Below are 15,031 nucleotides of genomic sequence, written 5' to 3' on the forward strand. Positions count from 1 at the left end.
ACGAGGATGCCAGGCAGTTTAGGGCTAAAACTAAAAACTAGCCCAAAATTGCCTCACATACATGCTAGATTTTATTGTAATGTAAATGAGCAAAGGTAACCGTGAAAAGGGCTATTCTGGAAATGACGCCACTCCGGGTCGGTTTTCAAATGGCCAGGAAAAGGTCTCTTTGTTTTCAATTAATTCTCTGAAATAATTGCATGTTCTTAGGGCACATTATCGTCAGTTATCGACCATTGTGGCCATTTCTCGGTGAAAGAAACAACGAAGTTGCCAGATATCACTATATAGTGAGAATAACGCCTGGGGAATAAATTACCGTCACTTCATGTAACCGCACCTGAAGTAACACTTACTGTTATGCAAATAAGTAGAATTTAGGCACGCACCTTCGCGGTAAACTGGCTCATTTGCATTGTTTAAAATTCAAAATTGATGACACCATTTTATTCTGCCATGCGCGCATCAGCATACTTAAGTTTTCAAATTTTATTTCATAACGGACTCGAACTGCTCTGAATGAACAACTTTTGTTCAAAGTTTGGACAACTAGCGTGGCGTTAAGTTTACTGTTAATCGCCATGGACGAATATGCTCCATAGAGACTGTTACCACAAGATTTACTTGGACACTGAGCAAGATCGTCCGCTTCTCTGAACAAGTTCGTCATGAGAATTGATAGAACCTCGCTAGATAACCATGGCAGCGTTTATTCAAACAACGCGATCTCAAAGTTATTAATTACACGCTGGATCTGCCATTCTCAGAATTTTCAGGATTTCATAATTGTATTTTACCAGTCTTCGCCATCAGCCGGTAAACTGTGATGAAATGATACATTTCCTTCGTCGATGTTACTTTCTTCACAAAACCTTTGGACACAGTTGTCAACCTGCCGAGCGATAGACTCGAGAGACCTAGCGGAAGAACAATCGGAGGAAACTGCTTAAAAAGAGGTAACAGGAACATTTCATTCTATTTTATGTTTACGAACTATGTTGTACTTTTACGATCGCAAATGTGCTCCGCAATAACTGCAAATGACACAGCCATACTTGGACGTTTCTCTGTAATAATCTTCTTGATCATTTCCTGAAACAATCCTGAACAACTACTAATATGACAAGACATACAATAAATAATTTAGTCTCGATTTCTAATGCACACAATCACTCGATACCAGATAGCGAGTTTTGCGCTCTTGAATTTTTTTTTTCTAAAGAAAAGAATCTTAACTTTTATAAGCAAACTAATCATTCCGAAAAGCTACCAAACGACATCCAAACATTTCCGTTTGTTTTTATTAATAAATTTGATACGATTCTAACTACTTAGCATGTACATTATTTTCTTTAATCAGGAAAACTACGCCCTGGTTACGGTTTGGTACAACATATCATACCGCTGGAGTGGAGATAAGCCAGACAGCAAACAGACTGGTTGAAAAAATAAAACTGGGGTAGCACAGTGGTCTTGAACGACATAAAAACATCGATATTCCTGAAGAAATGATCGGAAAGAATTAATTTATGGATCACTGAGGTTCCACAAAGCCATCAGCAGCTAGAGAAGTCGGTATCTTTTTTTAACTCTGACCGTGAACTTGGATTAATTCAGAGCATCAGTTCAGGTAAAAATTGGTGACTTTCACCTTAGTTACGACGGGACCATCAACGATTGGTCGTGCATTTTACTGAAATTATGAAATCGAACAAAACCCAACTAAGATATGATGCTACTCAATGGAAAAAGCGTTCGACATAGTTAAAATTAGGGCTCATGATATTTTACAATGCCATCCAGTAACTAAGATTGCATCTTTCCCCATCAAATGAAGGCTTACTGGATTATAACTTAACTACAAATAAGAAACAACCAATCAAAGAAAAAAAAACACACAAAAAAACAAAGAAACAAAAGAATGAGTTATTTCAATTAAAACTTGACCATTGCTTGAAATTAAAAAAAATAAAGACAAAAAACATTTCTTCTTATAAAAATATACTTGATCCATGTAGAACAAGACATTCAAATCTTGAAATTGAAATTGCTGTGAGCAGGATTCAGACCCATTCAAAGATGCATTTTCCAGCTGGGTCAGTGGAGAGTTTTACACAGTCCACTTGACTTGAACGAAGATGTATTCCTCAGCTGAGTGGAGAGTTCCACGCGCTCCACTTATCTTGAACGGGATTCAAACCCATTCGAGGATGCATTCGCCAGCTGAGTGGAGATATTCACCCGCTCTACTTAACCTGGACGGGATTCAAACCCAATCGAGGATGCATTTGCCATTTAACTTGAACGGGACTCAAATCCACCCGAGGATGCATTCGCCAGCTGAGTGGAGATATTCACCCGCTCTACTTAACCTGGACGGGATTCAAACCCATTCAATGATGCATTCGCAAGCTGGGTGGAGAGTTTCACGTGCTCCACTTAACTTGAACGGGATTCAAACCCATTCGAGGATGCATTCGCCAGCTGAGTGGAGATATTCACCCGCTCTACTTAACCTGGACGGGATTCAAACCCAATCGAGGATGCATTTGCCATTTAACTTGAACGGGACTCAAATCCACCCGAGGATGCATTCGCCAGCTGAGTGGAGATATTCACCCGCTCTACTTAATCTGGACGGAATTCAAACCCGTTCGAAGATGTATTCCTCAGCTGAGTGGAGAGTTCCACGCGCTCCACTTAACTTGAACGGGATTCAAACCCATTCGAGGATGCATTCGCCAGCTGAGTGGAGATATTCACCCGCTCTACTTAACCTGGACGGGATTCAAACCCAATCGAGGATGCATTTGCCACTTAACTTGAACGGGATTCAAATTCACCCGAGGATGCATTCGCCAGCTAAGTGAAGATATTTACGCGCTCTACTTAACCTGGACGGAATTCAAACCCGTTCGAAGATGTATTCCTCAGCTGAGTGGAGAGTTCCACGCGCTCCACTTAAGTTGAACGGGATTCAAACCCATTCGAGGATGTATTCGCCAGCTGAGTGGAGATATTCACCCGCTCTACTTAACCTGGACGGGATTCAAACCCACTCGAGGATGCATTTGCCATTTAACTTGAACGGGACTCAAATCCACCCGAGGATGCATTCGCCAGCTGAGTGGAGATATTTACGCGCTCTACTTAACCTGGACGGGATTCAAACCCGTTCGAAGATGTATTCCTCAGCTGAGTGGAGAGTTCCACGCGCTCCACTTAACTTGAATGGGGTTCAAACCCATTCGAGGATGCATTCGCCAGCTGAGTGGAGATATTTACGCGCTCTACTTAACCTGGACGGGATTCAAACCCAATCGAGGATGCATTTGCCATTTAACTTGAACGGGACTCAAATCCACCCGAGGATGCATTCGCCAGCTGAGTGGAGATATTTACGCGCTCTACTTAACCTGGACCGGATTCAAACCCGTTCGAAGATGTATTACTCAGCTGAGTGGAGAGTTCCACGCGCTCCACTTAACTTGAATGGGGTTCAAACCCATTCGAGGATGCATTCGCCAGCTGAGTGGAGATATTCACCCGCTCTACTTAACCTGGACGGGATTCAAACCCATTCAATGATGCATTCGCAAGCTGGGTGGAGAGTTTCACGTGCTCCACTTAACTTGAACGGGATTCAAACCCATTCGAGGATGTATTCGCCAGCTGAGTGGAGATATTCACCCGCTCTACTTAATCTGGACGGAATTCAAACCCGTTCGAAGATGTATTCCTCAGCTGAGTGGAGAGTTCCACGCGCTCCACTTAACTTGAACGGGATTCAAACCCATTCGAGGATGCATTCGCCAGCTGAGTGGAGATATTCACCCGCTCTACTTAACCTGGACGGGATTCAAACCCAATCGAGGATGCATTTGCCACTTAACTTGAACGGGATTCAAATTCACCCGAGGATGCATTCGCCAGCTAAGTGAAGATATTTACGCGCTCTACTTAACCTGGACGGAATTCAAACCCGTTCGAAGATGTATTCCTCAGCTGAGTGGAGAGTTCCACGCGCTCCACTTAACTTGAACGGGATTCAAACCCATTCGAGGATGTATTCGCCAGCTGAGTGGAGATATTCACCCGCTCTACTTAACCTGGACGGGATTCAAACCCAATCGAGGATGCATTTGCCATTTAACTTGAACGGGACTCAAATCCACCCGAGGATGCATTCGCCAGCTGAGTGGAGATATTTACGCGCTCTACTTAACCTGGACGGGATTCAAACCCGTTCGAAGATGTATTCCTCAGCTGAGTGGAGAGTTCCACGCGCTCCACTTAACTTGAACGGGATTCAAACCCATTCGAGGATGTATTCGCCAGCTGAGTGAAGATATTCACCCGCTCTACTTAACCTGGACGGAATTCAAACCCGTTCGAAGATGTATTCCTCAGCTGAGTGGAGAGTTCCACGCGCTCCACTTAGCTTGAACGGGATTCAAACCCATTCGAGGATGCATTCGCCAGCTGAGTGGAGATATTCACCCGCTCTACTTAACCTGGACGGGATTCAAACCCAATCGAGGATGCATTTGCCATTTAACTTGAACGGGACTCAAATCCACCCGAGGATGCATTCGCCAGCTGAGTGGAGATATTTACGCGCTCTACTTAACCTGGACGGGATTCAAACCCGTTCGAAGATGTATTCCTCAGCTGAGTGGAGAGTTCCACGCGCTCCACTTAACTTGAACGGGATTCAAACCCATTCGAGGATGTATTCGCCAGCTGAGTGGAGATATTCACCCGCTCTACTTAACCTGGACGGAATTCAAACCCGTTCGAAGATGTATTCCTCAGCTGAGTGGAGAGTTCCACGCGCTCCACTTAACTTGAACGGGATTCAAACCCATTCGAGGATGTATTCGCCAGCTGAGTGGAGATATTCACCCGCTCTACTTAACCTGGACGGGATTCAAACCCAATCGAGGATGCATTTGCCATTTAACTTGAACGGGACTCAAATCCACCCGAGGATGCATTCGCCAGCTGAGTGGAGATATTTACGCGCTCTACTTAACCTGGACGGGATTCAAACCCGTTCGAAGATGTATTCCTCAGCTGAGTGGAGAGTTCCACGCGCTCCACTTAACTTGAACGGGATTCAAACCCATTCGAGGATGTATTCGCGAGCTGAGTGGAGATATTCACCCGCTCTACTTAACCTGGACGGAATTCAAACCCGTTCGAAGATGTATTCCTCAGCTGAGTGGAGAGTTCCACGCGCTCCACTTATCTTGAACGGGATTCAAACCCATTCGAGGATGCATTCGCCAGCTGAGTGGAGATATTCACCCGCTCTACTTAACCTGGACGGGATTCAAACCCAATCGAGGATGCATTTGCCACTTAACTTGAACGGGATTCAAATTCACCCGAGGATGCATTCGCCAGCTAAGTGAAGATATTTACGCGCTCTACTTAACCTGGACGGAATTCAAAGCCGTTCGAAGATGTATTCCTCAGCTGAGTGGAGAGTTCCGCGCGCTCCACTTAACTTGAACGGGATTCAAACCCATTCGAGGATGTATTCGCCAGCTGAGTGGAGATATTCACCCGCTCTACTTAACCTGGACGGGATTCAAACCCAATCGAGGATGCATTTGCCATTTAACTTGAACGGGACTCAAATCCACCCGAGGATGCATTCGCCAGCTGAGTGGAGATATTTACGCGCTCTACTTAACCTGGACGGGATTCAAACCCGTTCGAAGATGTATTCCTCAGCTGAGTGGAGAGTTCCACGCGCTCCACTTAACTTGAAAGGGGTTCAAACCCATTCGAGGATGCATTCGCCAGCTGAGTGGAGATATTTACGCGCTCTAGTTAACCTGGACGGGATTCAAACCCGTTCGAAGATGTATTCCTCAGCTGAGTGGAGAGTTCCACGCGCTCCACTTAACTTGAACGGGATTCAAACCCATTCGAGGATGTATTCGCCAGCTGAGTGGAGATATTCACCCGCTCTACTTAACCTGGACGGGATTCAAACCCAATCGAGGATGCATTTGCCACTTAACTTGAACGGGACTCAAATCCACCCGAGGATGCATTCGCCAGCTGAGTGGAGATATTTACGCGCTCTACTTAACCTGGACGGGATTCAAACCCGTTCGCAGATGTATTCCTCAGCTGAGTGGAGAGTTCCACGCACTCCACTTAACTTGAACGGGATTCAAACCCATTCGAGGATGCATTCGCCAGCTAAGTGGACATATTTACGCGCTCTACTTAACCTGGACGGGATTCAAACCCGTTCAAAGATGTATTCCTCAGCTGAGTGGAGAGTTCCACGCGCTCCACTTAGCTTGAACGGGATTCAAACCCATTCGAAGATGTATTCCCCAGCTGGGTGGAGAGTTTCGCGCGCTCCACTTGGTGCTTGTTTACTTTCACGTCCCGAGGTAAGGTTGGTCGATGAACTCGGTGCTTCCGTATCCTTTGTCGGAAACCACGCCACGCAGGTAGCACGAGTACCATGCGTCCATCCTTTGGAAACATGAGTCCAGAGGGTCGCAATAATGTGGTTCAGGAATTCTGACGGGATCAGTACTCATCGCAGATGATTTGTACTCAACTGACCCAGAGGATTGTGGCTGTTTTCAAGCAGGGGTTGCATACCGTCACGCTCTTTTAAACTGAATAAATTTCTTATAAAACTTAGCATTTGCCCGCGAAAGAAATTTACCTTTCGTATCCATTATGGAGAAAGGATGGTAAAGATAGTGACATCAATAGTGTTTACTCTTAAAGGATTTAATTAAAAGTTCGCTGTAAGGGTGGGATTGAGGAAGAGAAAGAGTATTACCTGAGAGTCGAGAGATAGCTCGAGAGATACCTCTGATTAAGAAGACAGGAACATCAATGGTGTAAAGCTAGTCTGAGTTTAGTTGAACGTTACGCCATGTCTTCTATTAGCTTTGCAGCTCCTTATCCTTGTCGCGGAAATAATAAAAATGCAGCAATAATTATCACATTTTACTAATAGTTTGATATCTTCTTTTCGAGAGATGCGAAGAAAGGTGTTTCCGAGGTTGATGAAGGACTGGATACGATATGAAAGGTGACAACGAGAGGACGCTGAGGGTGAGTTATTTATTTATTTATTTAACTTTACTCATACACGGGTATAACATCAGGACTTAAAGTAAATACTAAAATTGCATTTATTACATTGTTAAGATACTCTTCGTGAAAGTTTTCAACTTTCACGGAGGTGAGAAACGTTTATAGAATTGTAGGGCTTATCCATTGATATATGGAAACCTATATACAGCGGCAACTCATCTGGCAGCAGATAAATTTGACATAAATACCAGAAAATTAAAAAAATAAATAAATAAAATGGCAAATCATATAATCCCGTACGTGCGCTCCACTTACGGGACATGGGAATGACAAAGAGACACTTCACATCACGTAATATAACCAAAGATTAACCGCTGGCTACTTTTTCGAGCGTTTCAAAGATGGCGCGAATAGTGCATCGAAATGGTTCGGCTATCGTTAATTTTCTCGGTCGAGGAGCTCGTTCTGTGTATTGCTGACAAGATTATTATTTTTCATCAACAGGATATTCAGTCGTTTTTCAGTCCCAAAGGAAAAACTTCAAAACCAGGGGTCTCAAAGGTTGAGGATAAGCGCGGGAAAGACTCAAGTGCGAAGCCTGCATCGAAATATCCTGGAAAGGGCCGAGCGAAAACCAAGGTAAGAATTTATTTTTGTTTTCGTCAGTAGAGACGGTTGAATGGATTCTTAAGTTTCTCAGAGCGTTTTACTTAGGTGTACTCGAACAGATACGTTCGTAACCAAATTCTCTAACCTTCTGCTCTTGTTGCTCAGACGTTCTTGAGTTCGTGCTGGGATTCTACTTGGTTCACGATCACGTCGATTAATTCACCCAGGGCCATTTTGTTGTGGTCTTGGGCAAGGCACTTATCCTCACAGTGCCTCCCTTCACCCAGGAGTACAAATGGGTACCTGAGGTGGATTAGCACTCCATCCAGCGAGAGTGTAACCTTATTCCTAGTCATACACATCGCACTACATAAACTGGGATACACTTTGGTGTGTTATGTTGCTATAAATTGATTAAATTATGCCTTATGAGCTATAGACTCACACGATACACTTAATGACAGGTCCTGTGCAAAATGGCTAGTTCTGGTCTTTCAGGAAACTAATATGATGTATATTTCCTGAAACGAAGTCAATGTAGAAACGCTAGGGAAAACGAGAGCAGATGTCCTTGTAACTAGCTTGCTGAGTGAACTGTGGTTAAGTGTTTTGTTATACAGCAGGAACAGAAGTACCAGTAACAAGGAAAACAATAAATGATAGGATACAGACAGGAATTTCAACTACAAAAAAAACGAAAACGAAAACAACAACAGAAGCAGAAACAAACAATAGCAGCAACCTCAACAACCAAGACAGTTAGAACAATAGCAACAATAGCGACAACAAGAACTACCTGAATGGCAACAGCAACAAACAAGATAACTGAAGACAAATCTCAAGGGTTTTTCAGTTTTAGTGTCCCTTTTTACGTTATGTTTGGTCCAATCTTTAAACGACCCTAATAGGTACACTAACAATAACAATAAAACAACAAAAAAACATCTCAAACAACAGCAACAAACAAAGAACAACAACACAATAAACTCTTATACACCCAACTGAACTACTCTACATCCCATAAAGATGTCTGATTCCCTTAACATATTTCCCCTAAAATATTTTTTGTAGATTAAAGCAGCTTTTACGCGGACTTACAACAATGATAGTCGCAAGACACCTTATGCCATTCGCGCAGCAGCAAAGGAGGGGAGGGGCAGAGGACAGCCAGACAATGGAGGGAGAGAGCTATGCACTTGAAGAATCTGAACAGCAGGGGGGAGATAAAGATGAAGATGATGATATTGAAAATAGTGCCATGATCTAGGCAACAAAGAACCCGGCTATAGCAGGAGCAAGCTGAAGGGGAAGAGGAGGAAAAGCAAAGGAAGATACCTCAACAGAAGCACCCACCGCTAAGGGAAAAGGGAAAGGAAAAAATAGGAAATGAATGAAAATAATTGCAAGAACCAGTGGCATTGAAGCAATCATGATTGATAATAAACTTAAGTCCATTAGCAGCATGTGACAAAATGGAAAGTAGACATAATGGAGAGTGGAAAATCATTTCATTTTTTGCGTTCTTATGGCGTGGACTGGCTGTTTATTTTTTTGCACTGTGCAACCTCCATCAAGTGATTTCTACACAAGTGCTCAATCATTGAACATAAGTCAGCTGTCAGCAATGAAACCTATAAAGAATATGCAGGAAAAAATTTCCACCCCATCCATTTAACCTATCTTGCCCGTCACTGAATACTTCATGTAAGTGGTCGATTTTTCGTGTAAAGGAGTAACCTTGTAGCACAAGTTGCTTATCATCTGTGTATCTTCCACATGCATGTACCAATGTGTTTGATCTTGGAAGCCCCAAATCAAACTAACAAATAGAAATAGTTCTGTCTTGACCACAAGTGACTTGAGAAACGGTAAAGGTGTACTTTGCAGCCAACCTTACATGTAAGTCTGCTGACACTAAAAAGGTTCTCAAAAGAACGTCTGACAAAACATAACTAAGAACATAAATGTAGTAAAGGAAACAAGGAAAATGAGTTTATTATAAAAGTTTGTTTCTGTAGTCACAATTCTTTCACTACTTGTCAGTAGTGAAGCAAAATGAGAATAATTGTGTAGTACATATAACATGTGCATCAGCAAACAGTTATTATTTCCGATAACTGCTGTGTTCGTGTCGCTAAGGAAACTGGGTGTGGTGGCTAACACAGAAATGAGAGAACACTGCAATTTAAAGTACATGTAAAAATACGTTTTCTCACCAACAAATCACACTCACTCGCTCATCCTTTTTGTCCCAACGTTGGAACATGAGGCAGAGGCCATAAATGGCAACAAATCAATAAGGGTAATATAATCCTTACCTAGCACAAATCAGGAAGAGTAACAATTTTTCACACCAAAATATATTTACATGTATGGGTAATCTATCTTCCTTTAATAATCAGTATGCAAAATATATATAGCACAGAAATGTTTACTGCCAATAAAACATAGAAAGGTATTTTTTGATATATACCTAAATGTAAATATGGGTAATCTATCATTGCCAAAGTATCAATAATTTTATGGGAAATCCTTACCGACAACAAATTAATACTGGTAACAGATCAATGAGGGTAATCTCGATCAAAGAGCAACCTTTTCAACAAACAGATGGAGGAAGAGTAGTCTTTTCCACCAACGTGGATAATGTTACAGCCGGTAACATATCAATAAGGGTAATCTTTACCACTGACAAATTAATAAGAGTATTCTTTACCATCAACCAATCAATAGCAGTAACCTTTACTGTTAACCAATTGGTAGGGATAGCTCTTACGACCAACCAATCAACATGGGTAATGCCGACAATGATAATATTAATAATTTATTGCCAACAAATATATTTTGGTAATCTTTACCACCACTCGATCAACATCGGTACATTTATGGCAAACTTACAAGTCATATATCAATAATGATAATCTAGACCACCAACAAGTCGAGGGGAAATGTTTACCACCAACCAATCATTAAGGTTAACCTTTACCACCACCCAAGGATACATGTAATCTTTAACATACATGTAATCTTTAACATCATGTAATCTTTAACACCAGCAAATCAATGAGGGTAATACAAGTATTTACCACAAACAGTTGATTGAGTGTAATCTTTACCACCAACCTGATCAAAAAAGCTACTCTACCACCAACTGATCAATAAGGATAACTTTACCACCAACCGATCAATAAAGGTAATCTTTACCACCAGTAAGGGTAACTACCACCAAGCGATCAATAAGGTTTACCTTCACCACCACCCAAGGATACATGTAATCTTTAACATACATGTAATCTTTAACATCATGTAATCTTTAACACCATCAAATCAATGAGGGTAATACAAGTATTTACCACAAACAGTTGATTGAGTGTAATCTTTACCACCAACCGATCAATAAAAGTAGTCTTCACAACCAATCGATCAATAACGGTAACTTTACCACCAACTGATCAATAAGGGTAATCTTTGTCACCACCGGATCAATAAGGGTAGCTGTACCACCAACCGATCAATAATGGTAATCTTTACCACCAACCGATCAATAAAGGTAATCTTTACCACCAGTAAGGGTAACTACCACCAAGCGATCAATAGAGGTAAATCTTCAACACCAACCGATCAATAAGGGTAATATTTACAATCAACTGATCAATAAACGTAATCTTTAACACCTACCGATCAATAAGGGTAACTTTATCATCAACCGATCAATAAAGGTAATCTTTACCACCAACTGATCAATAAGGGTAACTTTATCATCAACACAGGTAATCTTTACCACCGACTGATAAATAAAGGTAACTTTACCACGAACCTATCAATAAAGGTAATTTTTACCATCAACTGATCAATAAGGGTATTCTTTAACACCAACCATTAAGGGTTATTTTTAGCACCAACTGATCAATACGCGTAACTTTGCCACCAACCGATGAATAAATGTAATATTTACCACCAACTGATCAATAAGGGTTTTCTGTAACACCAACCGATCAATAAACGTAATCATCTCCACCACCGGATCAATAAGGGTAGCTGTACCACCAACCGATCAATAATGGTAATCTTTACCACCAACCGATCAATAAAGGTAATCTACCACCAAACTACCAGTAGGGGTAACTTTATTACCAACTGATCTATAAGGGTAATATTTATTTCCAACCAATCAGTAGAGGTAAATTTACCACCATTTAATCGAAAAAGGTTCTCTACCACCAACCAATCAATAAAGGTAACCTAAACGCGTCAACCAACCGATCAAATAGGGTAATCTTTACCTGCGACCAGTCAATAAAGGTAGCTTTACCACCACCCGATCAAAAAAGATACTCTGCCATCAAGCAATCAATAAGGGTAATTTTGCCACCAACCAAACAATAAAGGTACTCTTTACCACCAACCGATCAATAAAGGAAAATTCACCACCACCCAATCCAAAAAGGTACTCTACCACCAACCAATGAATAAGGGTAAAGTAACCACGTCACCAATTGATCAATAAGGGTAATCTTTACCTCCAACCGATCAACAAAGGTAGCTTTACCACCACCCGGTCAGTAAAGGTACTCTACCACCAACCAATCAATAAGGGTAACCTTACCACCAACTGATCAATTAAGGTTATCTTTATCACCAACCGATCAATAATGGTAATCTTTACCACCAACCGATCATTAAAGGTACTCTACCACCAGCAAATCAGTAAGGGTAACCTTACCACCAACTGATCAATAAAGCTAATCTTTTCATCAAATGATCAATTAGGGTAATCTACCACCAACCAATCAATAAGGGTAACTTAACCATACCACCAACCGATCAGTAAGGGTAATCTTTACCTCCAACCGATGAATAAAGGTAGCTTTAACAGCACCCGATCAAAAAATGTACTCTACCACCAACCAATCAATATGGATAACTTTACCACCAACCAGTCAATAAGGGTAACCTTTACTACCACCCTATCACTAAAGGTAATCTTTGCCACCAACCGATCGATAAAGGTAATCTTTACTACCGACCGATTAAGAAAGGTAATCTTTACCACCAACAGATAAATAAAGGTAACCTTTACCACCAATCAATAAGGGTAACTTTGCCACCAACAGATCAATAAGGGTAATCTTTACCTGCAACCGATCAATAATTAATTATTACGGTAAATTTGTCACCACCCGATCAAAAAAGGTACTTTACCACCAACCAATCAATAAGGGTAACTTAACCATGAACCGATCAATAAGGGTAATCTTTTCCTCCAACCGATCAATAAAGGTAGCTTTACCACCACCCAATCGAAAAAGGTAAGCTACCACCAACCAATCAATACAAGTAACTTTACCACCAACCGATTAATAAGGGTAATCTTTATAAATTTACCACCACCCGATCAATAAGGGTAACCTCTACCGTGAACCGATCATTAATCAATCAAGAAAGGTAATCTTTACCACCAACATATCTTATAAGGGTTATGTTTAAAACCAACCAATCAATAAGTGTAATCTTTGGCACCAACTGAATTATCTGGGTAATCTCTACCACCAATTGCAACTAATCAAAATATTTTTTACCATTTGCTGATCAATAAGGGTAACTTGAGCCGAGTGTTATGTCCACTGAACATAAAGGGCCAAACCACACACAACCGTTGTTACGTGGCTTTGATAGCTCAGTTGGGAAAGCATTGCATCAGTAACGCAGGTAAGCGTAATCTTTACCACCAACTCAGTGATCAACAAAGGTAATCTTTACCACCAGCCAATCAGTAAGGGTAATCTTTACCACAACTGAGCAATAAAGGTAATCTTCACCACAAAATGATCAATAAAGGTAATCTTTACCACAAAATGATCAATAAGGGTAATCTTCACAACCAACCGATCAGTGAGGGCAACTTTAGCACCAACTGATCAATAACGGGAGAGGCGATGGCCTCATGGTTAATGCGTTCGTTCCCGGAGCGAGCGGTCGAGCCCTGGCCAGGGACACTGTGTTGTGTTCTTGGGCAAGGCACTTAACTCTCACAGTGCCTCTCTCCAATCAGGAACATAAATGGGTACCAGCGAATTGCTGGGGAAACCTAAGAAATTGCGGGGGAGTGACCTGCGATGGACTAGCATCCCGTCCAGGGGAAATAGAAATACTCCTAGCCGCTTCATGCTATAGAAACCGGGATAAGCTCCGGCAGCTATGAGCCATTCGGCTCCAAGGCGTCACTTTTTTTTACAACCAACTGATCAATAAGGTAATATTTACCACCAAACAAATCAGTTGGGGCATTCTTTGCCGCCATCAATTCAATAAACGTAATGTTTACCATCGACACATCAATAAGTTTAATCATCACTATCAGCTGATCAGAAGGGTAAATGATCCTTACCTTCAACCAATCAATAAAGGTATTTTCACCACTAGCCGGTCAATAAGGGTAATCCTTACCACCAACCGATTATTTAGGGTAATCTTTAGCACTGTGCCGTTTTTGAATTATAAGCCCCCAAAGCTGTGATTAAGGGTGTTTTTAGGAGGTCATACTGTTCCTATGGTAACCTATTGCGTCACGAAAATGATAACATGTTTTTTTTTGACACCATGATAAAGCATCAAGCGATAAAGAGTAGTTGTAACGACCCATCACAATCTAAGTGTTAGAAACCGTTACGAGCCACCCTGAGAACTTCAAGTAATGTTTGTCACGAGCTAACTGATTCATCGTACGTCACTCACTAGTCGCTCCCACGCGCGCAGTCCTCGAATTTAAAGAGAATCAACAGTGTACAAATTATAATCTACAGAGTGTAATTGGATAATAAGTTGAACTAAACATAGATTCGGTGAGTCTTTTCACATTGTTTTCCAAATAAGAAATAAAATGCCCTATGACTCAAGTCTTTCAACTTAACACAGCAGGCAATATCGCCTTGAGCCTCATTGATTTCAATCTTTATCTCATCGAAATCTGAATCTTAAGGATTCCATAAATATAGTGCTATCCAATGCTACTTGTTTGAGTTTGAAGTCACCATCGTACTTCGACTGAATATGATACAAGAAAAAAGGAAAAGTACATAAGCGAAGTGTTTAATAATAAAGTGTATTATCGTTTGTCTCACGATGTGGTCACTTGAGATGTAGATCGCGACGTTTTGACTGCTTACTGCTAGTCTTCTTCAGGCGATAAGGTCGACTGATTGCACGGTATCATTTATATCACAAAGGTCGGCTGTGATTGATGCATTTCGATCCTCCTATTGTTCCATTGTTCCGGCGAGTAGCTGTTCCCTCAGTGGTCCGCTGTTGTACCGTTCTCCTGTTGTTGTGTTTCTTGATC

General features: G+C 41.5%; 1 long non-coding RNA gene across 2 annotated transcripts; it reads left to right on the forward strand.

The window, feature by feature from the left end:
- The first annotated feature begins 642 nt into the window (after positions 1 to 642).
- Positions 643 to 9,371, forward strand: LOC145493049 (uncharacterized). Of its 2 annotated transcripts, none has more exons than XR_014050086.1 (5): positions 643 to 956; positions 1,361 to 1,630; positions 7,004 to 7,101; positions 7,588 to 7,722; positions 8,764 to 9,371. It is a non-coding gene; the product is annotated as an uncharacterized LOC145493049 (long non-coding RNA). The 2 variants fall into 2 exon arrangements; XR_014050087.1 differs by having other exon boundaries at positions 7,026 to 7,101.
- Positions 9,372 to 15,031: the final 5,660 nt, after the last annotated feature.

Source organism: Orbicella franksi, chromosome 7, assembly GCF_964199315.1.
Source record: "Orbicella franksi chromosome 7, jaOrbFran1.1, whole genome shotgun sequence".
Taxonomy (NCBI): Eukaryota; Metazoa; Cnidaria; class Anthozoa; order Scleractinia; family Merulinidae; genus Orbicella; species Orbicella franksi.